The sequence below is a fragment of the Urocampus carinirostris genome, chromosome 5 (assembly GCF_059441175.1).
Source record: "Urocampus carinirostris isolate Australia breed hairy pipefish chromosome 5, RoL_Ucar_1.0, whole genome shotgun sequence".
NCBI classification, from domain to species: domain Eukaryota; kingdom Metazoa; phylum Chordata; class Actinopteri; order Syngnathiformes; family Syngnathidae; genus Urocampus; species Urocampus carinirostris.
The window spans coordinates 41,769,402-41,781,717 of record NC_142353.1 but is presented as its reverse complement, the minus strand read 5'-3'; the positions used below and the strand labels follow the sequence as shown (position 1 = coordinate 41,781,717).

General features: G+C 41.7%; 1 protein-coding gene, 1 non-coding gene and 2 pseudogenes across 2 annotated transcripts in view; 3 read left to right on the top strand and 1 right to left on the bottom strand.

Moving 5' to 3' along the window:
- Window positions 1–12,316, bottom strand: part of unc5db (unc-5 netrin receptor Db) — a 338,470-nt gene that overhangs the window by 176,205 nt on the left and 149,949 nt on the right. The window lies entirely within an intron of this gene.
- LOC148366441 (U2 spliceosomal RNA) lies at window positions 11,063–11,230 on the top strand (annotated as a pseudogene).
- On the top strand, window positions 11,259–11,536 carry LOC148366440 (U2 spliceosomal RNA; annotated as a pseudogene).
- LOC148366439 (U2 spliceosomal RNA) lies at window positions 11,702–11,901 on the top strand. The gene has a single exon (XR_015850602.1). It is a non-coding gene; the product is annotated as a U2 spliceosomal RNA (small nuclear RNA).

Sequence of the window (12,316 nt, the reverse complement as noted above, 5' to 3'; positions counted from 1 at the left end):
AAATGTCCTAGGACCTGTTTTCATAAATAAAATAGGCAATAAAAACACTGGATCAAAATTAAATGAGATGTGGTCCCTCTCAAACACAATCAAGACAGCGTAGATTGAATGAACATGTAAAATAAATCGGGCGAGGAGGGAGCATGAGGCCACAACATAATCGTCGGCCATCCGTCCCTGACACATCCAGGGAGTGGGTCAAAGACCTGTTTCCAGGGAGCCGTGGGCCTTTGCCTTGGCAAAACAATGCTAAGAAAAATATAAAAAATAACTAAGGGTTTATTACATTCCCAAACATTCAATGGCGTTAAAGCCCTGCAAATGAGAGATGACACTCCCCATTTCCCAACAAAAAGACTGGTCGGCTTTGTTCATTCATATGGACCATGGTGAAACCTAGATACAGTCAAAATTGGTTGGTTGGAACTGATTACTGACGTTAAATGTATAATCTATTTTATTGTACTATATTTAAATAGTGTTTCTCAAAGTTAGCTTGTTTTGTTCAATATTTTGGCATGCGCAATCATTTTATTTGATGATTTGCGTCAGTGAGGCCAACCGTTTTGCCTTTTTAATTACATAATGAATTCCACATACACTTGTGAAACACTGTGTTGAACTATAATCTTATCAGAAGAAGAAGAAGAAGAAGAAGAAGGAGAAGAAGGATGCCTCTCGTCTCAATAAACTGGCTAGGAAAGCGAGCTCTGTTGTGGGCAAAGAGCTGGACAGCCTAACAACAGTAGCTGAGAGACGGGCACTGGAAAAGCTGCGGTCAATCATGGACAATCCATCGCATCCACTACACAGCATTATCTCCAAACAGAAGAGCAGTTTCAGCGACAGACTGCTGTCACTGTCTTGTACTACGGACAGACTGAAGAGATCTTTTCTTCCTCATGCCATGAGGCTCTTTAACTCTACCCGGCAGAGTAAAAGCCCACAGTAAACCACACCACCTACATTGCATATTACCGAATCTTATTGCAATATGTATTCTGTGTAGCACTATTTAAATACTCTATACAACACGCTACAGTGGGCATTTGCACGTCACATTGGGTATTTGTATATTGTATTCTTTTTGCTTTATTATTGTATTGTTCTCAGCTCAGGGATGCTGCTGGAAATGTGAATTTCCCTTCGGGGATGAATAAAGTATCTATCTATCTATCTATCTATCTATCTATCATCAGCAATGTAAGATTACCAGTGTTGGATAATGCCTTGGGGCAGCACGGTTAACACTTGTGCGGCACAGTTCTGAGGTCATGAGATCAAACCTTCCAGTGTGGAGGGAGGTTTTGCCCGTTTTACGCCCCCATGTGTTCATTTTTTTATTTGCAAATAGACTGAACCCCTTATTCCATTGTTGTAATTTTTAGTTCTGAATCTGCTTCTTTGCAAGCATATAATGTACTTAGTAATATACAGTGGCTTGCGAAATTACTTAGCCTCCTTGAACACTGTGACCTGTGAGCGGTAGACCTCCGCAGTTCATCCTGAGTGATCATGGGGCTCTTTGCTGCATCTCTGATCAGTTTTCTCCTTGAATGAGCTGAAGGTTTAGGGGGATGGCCCGATCTCGGTAGATTTACAGTGGTCTGATACTCCTTCCATTTCAATATTATTGCTTCCACAGTGCTCCCTGGGATGTTTAAAGCTTGGGAAACCTTTTTTGTATCCAAATCCAGCTTTAAACCTCTTCACAAAAGTGTCTCGGACCTGCCTGGTGTGTTCCTTGTTCTTCATGACGCTCTCTGCACTTTAAAAAAAACCTCTGAGACTATCTCAATACAGGTGCATTTTTACAGTGACTTAATTACACAAAGGTGGAGTCCATTAATCATCGTTAGTCATTTAGATCAACATTGAATCATTCTCAGATCCTCACTGAACTTCTGGACAGAGTTTGCTGCACTGAAAGTAAAGGGGCTGAATCATTTTGCACACCCACTTGGTTTTTTTTATTCGTGTGTTCCGCTTCATGATTGTGTAGCACTTATTGTTGATTCTTCACAAGAAAATTTGAGTTTTATATATTTATGATAGATAGATAGATAGATGGATAGATACTTTATTCATCCCCGTAGGGAAATTCACACTTCCAGCAGTCTACACCGTTGTTTATTAACAGATTAACATGATGCCCTAGGGGTGCTTGTAGCGGAGCGGATGACGTCACGCGCCAGTCCAAATGTTCGACATCCCTGCGACAGATGTTAATCTTTTCTTTGTGTCCAGGGATACAACACCTCGTGTTAGCAAGTCCGCCTCCTCTCCCATTCCCCCAGGCCATCGTGTCTCTGTATAGCGGCGCTGAAGCCGGAAAGCTCCGGGTAGCTCCGGGTGGCTACACGTTAGCGTCCGGAATGCTAAACGTGAGCCACGTTTCCGCAAAACACAGCAACTGCGCTCCCTGTGAGCTTCGATGTTTTCCACCAGCACTCGTTGATCTTATTTGGTAGTGAGTTTGCATTTACCATGATTACGGATGGTACCAAAGACTTATAACGCCGCTAGCCGCTTAGCTAGCTCAGGCTTTTCTTCCACGATAGGCCCCTTCATCACTCCGGCACGAGAATTCTTCAGGGCAAGTTGTTGATTCCTTGAATAAACGCATTTTTGTGCGCTAAAACCCGTGTCCATAGGATAGAAGTAATCCATAGTGTAGTTGTCAAAACGGGAAGAAAAACACTGAAGATAGAAGCAGACAATAAAACAAAAAAAATCACAAAAAGTGAGAGATAACAGGGGAGCTGCTGGAAAGGCAGCCGCTCAATGGCAGCGCCGCTTTGTTTATGTTTGAAGTCTGAAATATGGCAAAAGGTCACAAAGTTGAAGGGGGCCAGATAGTTTCGCAAGCCACGGTATAATAGGAAGGCAAGACTTAATAACTACATAATACAGACCTGGAATGTATTTTACTTTATAAGTTCTAAATCGCTCAGCATCCACCATGGAACCAAACCAAAATAACTGAACTGTGAAGTGGCAAGGGAGATACATTACACATCAAACTCTTTTTAAAAGTTGCTAATATACCATTAGCATCTTCCTGCACAAGGAAATAATTATGCTCAGGCGCATTCTCAAATCTCATTAAAGGTGACATCGGCTTGCCTTGCACAGCTATTGTTCTGCGATCATCTCTAAGGCGGCGATGAAAGTGCTTTCAAATGAATCCCCCACCCTATTAGCAACTGCACTTGGAATCAAACTTTGTGTCAGGTGTGGAAAAAAAACGATTATTTTTGAAAGGTGCAACTTTTGTCAACCCTAAACTAAGTGTAGACTCTTCATTATCAAGTCTTTCTAACACGACGTCATTATGTCGAGTAAAAGTTTAGAATCTAGAATTAAGCTTATATTTAGTTTACAGGGTTCGTACAAGTCTGCCAACTCCTTGAAAATGCTTGAATTTTAGAAAAGTGCATGCATTTTGTGGGAAGTCCTTGTAAATAATTGTTGCAATATTTCTCAACATGTCTGCTGTCATAGTCATGTCCCACGGACAGACTGAGGAGAACATTTCTTCCTCATGTCATGAGGCTCTTTAACTCCACCCGGGGAGTAAAAGCCCATATTAAACCCCAACCCACACATTCGCATACTACCCTATTTTTAATACAGTGTGTATTTTATGTAACACTATTTAAATACTCCATAGCAAAATGTTATATTGGGTATTTTTGTATTCTATATGTTTATTTTATTATTTTATTTTTCAACACAAGGATACCGCTGGAAGTGTGCATTTCCCTACGGGGATAAAGTATCTATCTATCTTAAAATGACACCTACACTGCTCTCTGGTGGCTTCGCTGTGCCATTGCATTTGTTCCCTTGTGATTAACGGCAGCAGGCATTAGTTCATATGGCATTGTCCTATGAAGCATTATCACCACCTACAGTTCACACCCACGATGACGGGTGCATGATACAGCTAATCAGGGCACTATGAAATGTGTAGCAGTGCAAGGTCCACAGATTAATTATGGACATTTATCTGGTAAACTGCAATAGGAAGAACTTCCTGTAACTGAAAATGTAAGCTAGTTATTACTTTCATTATTACTAAACACCTACTTTGTGAGAAATTTGTCTCAAAAACAAATCTATTCGCAGCTTTACTGAAGTTGAAAAAAATCAATGTCAATGTCTTGATAAAACACAAACACATGATCAAAAATCACATACGTAAATTACAGATATATTTGTCGATATGCAAAATATATGATTCATGCTGGATTTTTTTTCACGTAATAGTACTGGTGAAATGTCATGATTACGGATTGGAATCACCTGTGCTCGCTCATTTGGCGGCAACCGCCGCGGGTTCTGATTGGCTCCCTGTCACTATTTGAACCCAGTCCTGTGAGTCCCCTGTTGTCAGTCCTTCTGCGAACCTCAGTTAACACTAGGCAAGACTTTTCCGACCCTGACTCCCACGTGTTTTTGCTCCAGTCTCTACCCCGGCTTCGACCTCTTTTTGTCCCCGACCACGTCTACTCTCCTTTCCTGGCTTATGACTCGCTTCCCACCCCAACCACGTTTTAACTCTCCTATCCCGGCGACTGACCCGTTTTTCGACCCTGACTCCCACCTGTCCCGTTTTTGCTCCCGTCTGTCTCCGGCTACAACCCGTTTTGATCCTGACCACGTCTTCCTGGCTTACGACCTCTTTTGTCCCAGACTACGTCTACTCGCCCGTTCTGGCTTACGACTCGTTGCCGACCCCGACCACGCCTTGCTCTCCCAGTCCCGGCTACCGACCCGTTTTTCCGTGCCTGACTCCGCCATCACTCACTACGGAAGATCCACTTCCGTGTTCGGATCACAATCCGAGTACGAGAGCGATTTGCTTCCCGCGCCCAGCGAACACCGGAACGTGGGTGTAGCCTTTCCTCCTTCCTTCAATAAAACGGAACGCAATTGGGTCCTGTTTCCGTTTTCAATACAACAATTGAGTTTACTTAAATATTTATTTTTGTAGTTTTTATAGAAATTAGTAATTATCAATTTGCGTTTTAAACTATGGAAAATTCTTAGTGTTTGGGAACCCTGTATCCAAAATCAATACCTGATCTGGACCACCCTGCTGGTAATAGCAACCCAACTCTATTAATCCCCTATATGTCCTCCTCCAAACACAATTTTACCCATCATTCCAAAGTTCCATTCTACTTATAAAGTTCTATAAAGGCATTAAAATTGACTTCTCAATTCCTTTTTTTATTATAAATATGAAAAGAAATAAAACAAAAACAGCACTTTTACGGTCAAATCCTTAGCCCTAGATGCAAACTTGTGGTCAAGCTAATTAAAATTAATACCGGAACGGAAATATATGATCGCTTCTCCATTTTCCCAAATAGTATACAGTAAAGGTAAGGTGTAGTGTGTCTATGTGTGAGAGGTGTATTGTCAGGGGCACATTCGGTTAACAACCCCATTAACTGGCTCGCAAAGCAACCCTAGAGCAACGATAACATCAATTATGGCTTTAGAGGCCATTACGTATCAGGCAGAGATATACAGTACGTGCCCTGCCGGAAAAGTCTGTTGAAAAGTGGTGGCAGCAGAGTCGCTAAAAGGGTGATAGGGTGTCGGCGCCCATTTGTCAAACGGGACTGTCTATCCTGGCGTCAAGCCCTAGCTTGACCATACGGATAAATAATGTTCCAACAAGTTCCTTAGGCTGCTCGGCAGGGAAGGACAGAGACCGTTTGTCTGCCTTGGTTGTGTCTCCATTAGGGTTGGCGATCCTGGGAACTTTGGTATCGATCTACGGGGTTCGTAGACAATGTTCCCTCCGAGCTGATACTGATTCTAAGCTGCGTGTGTGCGCGAATTAAGTCAAATTTACAGAGCATGAAGGTAAAAATACACGGGTTCCCCTGACGTTGTGTTCTAAATGCGGCATTTTGAAGTCAAGGTTGAAGTAGAACGAAGTTGAGTAAAGTCAGTAGAGTTTTTCGAGAACCGGCTTCTTCGGCTCGGCTCATTAAAAGGAACCGGCTCTTTTGGTTACTAAACGGCTCTTCAGGTTGTTTTTGCTTCTTTCATCCCTATGTGACCAAATATTATGTAAAATTATGCACAAAATGACTTAAGGGGGAGGGGGGAATAGAAAAAAAATACCAAAATGAAAAAGTAGTGAAAAGCTGGGAAAAAAAGAAACAAAAGAAAGAGAAAAAAGAAGGAAAAAATTCAGAAAAAAGCCAGAGAAGAGAAAAGAAAAAGAAACAAAGGAAAAAAAGTAAATAGAGAACAAAAAGAAAAAGTAACAGCTAGAAAAAAATAAACACAATGAGATTTTTTTTTAAAAGGAATTTTAAAAAATGGAAAAAAACAGGGAAAAAGAAGAAAACGTTTGTGTGCATTCAAATACTTTCCAATCATACAAAGTCAAACTCGTTGCCAACATTGTACTTCCACTAAAGAAATGTGATTAAATACAGTTGTATATCTTACAACCGACTCAATAAGCTCCCAAAAATGTTAGTATTATGCGACAAAAGAAACCAGGAAAAAAAAGAAATGGAAATCTTGTGAAAGAATTGTTGTAAAAACAAATGACGTTTGTAGGCCTTTGCAATAATACATGAGTCAATTCATTCAAAAGAGAAAAATAATTTTGCATTGCCGGAAACTCAGCAAAATGTAACTTGATGTCAAGTTTTGGACATGTTGGATAATGAATTATCTTGCCACACTTGGGATTATGGTTGCTCACTGTTGTTTCAAGCGTTGCTCACCGACTTTGTGTGAACGCTCAGACCAGCGGAAAATTAGAGGGAACATTGTTCGTAGACCCTTCTTATTGCCAAATTCAAGACATTTAAAGTGATTTTTAATTTATCCAGTAGCATTTGAAAAAGAAATCCAGTGTGAATATTGTATTTTGAAAATCCACAAATATATCTGTAATTTACCTATGGGATTTCCATGTGTATTTATCAAGAAATGTGTTTACAAAAGTAACATTTATGGACCATCGCAAAGGTTTTTCTAAATGTATTTGAGTGTTTCTAAATGCCAATATGTTGCACTTTGGAATGATCCTATGATTCTTTCATGATTGTGATCTGAGATTTTTCTACAGAATAAAATGTCGGAGTAAGTGTCATGAACCGGAACTGGATCAGGACCCAAACGTGTGACGTTACTCACACAAACCTTTTATTTTACGGGAAATGGGGAGTCATGCACGTTAGGCAGGAGTCTGGGGTGGAATGATAGGAAGCCAGAGGACGACGAGATCGATACCAATAGCCCGAGTTGATATCAGGTCGATACCGGATAGGACGGGACGAACAGGATGGATAATGAAACAGGATATCGAAAATAAACAGGACAAACTTGACTGGAACGAAAACTGGAGAGAATGATAAACAGGAGAAAAAATAGACGGGAACGGAACTGGAAACCGATATTAACGGGACAAAAATAAACAGGGACAATACCGGACAGGAAATACCAACAGGAAAACAGGACCGAGTCAGAACTCACGTCTTGCAGGGCAGAGGTTCATTGACGGACTGACCAAGGAAAAATGACAGGACTGGGTTTAAATAGCAGGGAAGCCAATCCGTCAATGAGCCGCAGCTGGTGCCCTATGGGCGTGGCCAATTGGGCGCAATGGCAACCGTGACAGTGAGGGCTTGTCCAAGACTGGTGATTCCATACTTTTTGCTAGGGGTTGTAGTGGCTGAGGGAGCAAAGGACTGCACTATCTACAGAGAGAAGTGGTGCAGGAGCAAAGTATCAATCCCAGGGGCAATAGTATCAATCTAATCGAAGTACTTGCTTAATGTCAATATTTGTATTGAAGTTATATACTATTTTATACACTTTTTACTTTGCGTAAAGTCAAATATATTTGTTCAAAAATCTGACTTCAGTATTTGAGGGCAAACTCTGAGAGAAGGATGTCGTAAACTGCGTTTTGCGTTGGAATGTGCCTTTCCTTCCATTCTGTGCAGATAACAATGACTTATCACCTCACCTGGGGTGTTGGGAGTATGTGCCTGGCAATATCCTTTTCTGGAGGGCGACGAGCTATCACCCCTCCTCCCACCCCTTCAAATCATTGTTGGGAAATTTGCATTGACGACAGCGCAGACCAATCGCAGTGGCTTGGTCATGGCGCGAGAAATTTTTTTCGGCATAGGTTATAACAGGGAAAGACCCTGGAACCTCGCCGTCTTCTGCACATGATTTTAATTTTGGCACGGCAGAAAGACCCGGTTTGTTCAACTCTTTAAAAAATTGCTATGTGGACTACACTCGTCGTTCGGCTGATAACATTTCTCCGGCTTCTGAATAAGCTCCAACTGTAAGGGTGTAGACAAGACGCGTGAAGTGTCTTCGGAGTCAGATTTCAGTTTAATAAATATTAAATCCTTACAGTATCTATTTGCCAAAATACAGAATACATTCACAAAACATTTTATAGATGGGGCGGCAGTAGCTCAGGAGTTAAAGCGCACGTCTTGGGAGGTCGCAGGTTCGATTCTCAGTTCCTTTATGTTATATGCAGGGTTGGGTAGGGTTACTTTAACTTGATTACTTTCAATTACTTTTGGATTACTCCAATGCCAAATATGCTATTAAAAGACAAAATAAACTAAATATGAATAAAATTACTAAATTTTGTGCAGGCTTGGGGAGTAACGGAATACATGGAACGGCAAAAATGATTTATTTTCATTTTGTTTCTGTCGCATTTTATGTTAGTTTTGCCGGAGATCAAAGAGATCAAAGCCAGGAGAGAAAGCTTACCATGTGTTGTGAGTCATCATTTTATTCATATTTAGTTTCTTTTGTCTTTTATTAGCATATTTAGTATTGGAGTAATCCAAAAGTAATTGAAAGTAATCAAGTTAAAGTGACCCTACCAAACCCTGGTTATATGTTGATGTCGAAGTATCCTTGGGCAGGACACTGAATCCTTCAGCAGGTCGTTGCCTTGCATGGCTGACGATGCTATCGGTGAGCGTGTGTAAGTGGGTAAGTGTGAAGCACATTGTAAAGCGCTTCAGGAGGTTTTCAGTGACTTGAAAAGCGCTATAGTTATGCAGACCATTTGTATTTACATTTGCGTGCTAGATATATAGCATACACATTATGTGCATATAAACACGATTGCATTCTTATATAATAAAGTCTTTTCAATACTCACCAAGGCTTATTATGTACAGATGCACACAGAACACGCAATCTCAACATACAAACCGTATAAACACATTCAAGCCACGCCAGATGGCAGGCCATAACACGCATTAATTCTTCACATCAACATGTGCCCCGTGTGACAATATGTACACATTTTAAATACATATCAACAGCTCGTCCGCCAATCTGCTATACGCTTCCGCCTATGAAGGCAAACACTGCCTCCGCTTTCTGTTCACAGACGATAACATTCACACTCGGCAGATGCCGAAAAGAAAGGTCAGGGTTTTCTGCCGCCCTTTCTTTTCCCTTCTGCTCCTTGGGTTAATAGAGAACAATAATATTCCATGGAGAAAGATGTTTGTGTGCTCCAAGTGTTAAATAGCTACGTTACTCAAAGGAAAACGCCGATTCTTCAATTAAAAGTCCTATAAAGAAGAGTGGTACTGTCCTAACAAAATCTCCTGTTTTTGAAGGTGGGCAGATCGATCCAAATACAGGGTTCGTACACCTTTATTATGGGCAAGTTCAAGCACTTTTCAAGCATTTTCAAGGCCATTTTTTTCAATTTTTCCAATGCCTTTCAAGGAAGAAACCCAGCGCTGATTAAAAGAACGATCATGGTTGCCATGGCGCCCAATTGGCCCCGCCCGTGTGTGTCACGGTTGCCATGGTGCCCAATTGGCCCCGCCCTTGGGGTGCCAGCTGCGGCTCGTTGAGAGATTGGATTTTTGTCATTATATGAAATGAAATGATCTGCATTTATATAGCGCTTTTCAGGTCAAGACTTCCCAAAGTGCTTTACAGTGTGCTTCACATTTCCCAATAGCGGCGGTGCAGTCATTTTACAGTCTACTCAGTATTTCATCAAACAACTAACTTTGGTCTATTTAGCTAATTCTTGATAACCTGCTTTTTGGGGGTATTAGGGGTTCAGTGTCTTACCCAAGGACACTTCAACATGTAACACCCAAGACGAGCGCTCTACCTCCTGAGCCACTGCCGCCCCATTATAACGCTCAGCGCTCTCTTGCTTCGGTTGTCAGCCCGTCAAATTAACTTCTGCCCCACAAGAAGTGGGTTCTGACTCGGTCCTCTTTTCCTGTTTCCAGTCCAATTTGCTCCCGTTCATTTTTGTCGTGTTTAATTTCAGGTTTCCAGGTTTGTTTCCATCTGTTTTTGTTTTTGTCCTGTTGTTTTTTTGTTCTCCAGTTACAGGGTAGATAGATAGATACCGTAAATTCCGGACTATAGAGCGCACCTGATTATAAGCCGCACCCACTACATTTTGGGAGGAAAACCGATTTTGTACGTACACAAGCCGCACCTGTATATTAGCCGCATGCGCCCACATTGAAAATATGCAATACAAACACGAAATTAACCCTTACCCGGAAGAGTCCAAAGAACAAAGCCAGCATAATGAACCGAAAATGATACCGGTAGTTATCATTTAATGCAGACCTGCAGAGTCCAGGTGCCAGTTGAAAGTAAGCCAAGGAAAAAAGTATAAGTGTAAGGTAAGGGTGGGAAAAATATACATCCACTATTGTCGGCCGCGTCCACAAACACGTCTCACCTTTACTCCACTTCCCGTCAGCCCGCGTTTGCCCCGCCCCTTCTTTCTCATATGCTCGTACAAAACATATCAGAATAAGTTTCTAAAAAAAATACATTACAAAAATATACAGTTGCAAATACATATTATACATGGTTACACATATTTACAAAGAAAGACGGAACACCGAGAGAGTTTTCAAAGCTTTAATAATAATATTATAACTTTCATCCCAAACCGTGCCTGTGAAGGATAGCAAAACGCTACTAGAAACACGCTCGCAACACAGTAAATGACTTTGTTAAAAAAAACATATCGTACTTGGCTTCTCGGCCTTTTGGCTAAGATCAAGTGGTTGTTGAACTGAGAATTATATGTTCTGTGCCGCAATCTTTGATTTTTGCATTTCGGAGATGGAATATGAGCTTGCTCTGTCCACTCCACGCATCGGCCCGGTATTGCAGTACCTCCGGGAACGGTGCATTCGCAATGATCGCAGCATGGCTTTAGGACTAGGACCTTAGCTTGGCCTTTTGGCTGAGAGTAAGTGTCCCGGCTCCTAGGCTTTGTAGCGTATTATGAACTGACCGATAACGGATAATGGATAATGAATAACGAAGATAGATCAATAACCCTTAAACCCCCCCCCCCCCCCTATGGAATAGCAAGGCTTTGATGCCAGGTCCTTAGCTTGGCCCTTTGATTTTTGCATTTCGGAGATGGAATATGAGCTTGCTCTGTCCACTCCACGCATCGGCCCGGTATTGCAGTACCTCCGGGAACGGTGCATTCGCAATGATCGCAGCAAGGCTTTAGGGCTAGGACCTTAGCTTGGCCTTTTGGCTGAGAGTAAGTGTCCCGGCTCCTAGGCTTTGTAGCGTATTATGAACTGACCGATAACGGATAATGGATAATGAATAACGAAGATAGATCAAAAACCCTTAAAAACCCCAAAAACCCCCAACTTCACGGCCAGAAACTGGCTTTAATGCTAGGACCTTAGCTTGGCCTTTGATGTTAGGTCCTTAGCTTGGCCTTAGATACTAGGTCCTTAGCTTGGCCTTTTGATTTTTGCATTCCAGAGATGGAATAAGAGCTTGCTCTGTCCACTCCACGCATCGGCCCGGTATTGCAGTACCTCCGGGAACGGTGCATTCGCAATGATCGCAGCAAGGCTTTAGGGCTAGGACCTTAGCTTAGCCTTTTGGCTGAGAGTAAGTGTCCCAGCTCCTAGGCTTTGTAGCATATAATGAACTGACCGATAACGGGTAATGGAAAATGAATAACGAAGATAGATCAATAACCCTTAAAAACCCCCAAAACCCCATCTTCCTCTTTATAACCGACGTCATCAAAGTCGTCTTCCTTCAATATGGGAAAGAGACTTTACTTAGACGTGGTCCCACGCTCCCTTATTTAAAAACACGCTAGTATCCCGCTCGCAAAGTAATTCCTATATCCGACTGCTCGACTGCGTTTATCTTGAAATTTGCGTCATGTGCCTTTCGCTTTATAATTTGCATGATGAGGATATGTCGACGTTAATTTAATTTGTGCACAAGCTAAGACGTTGCA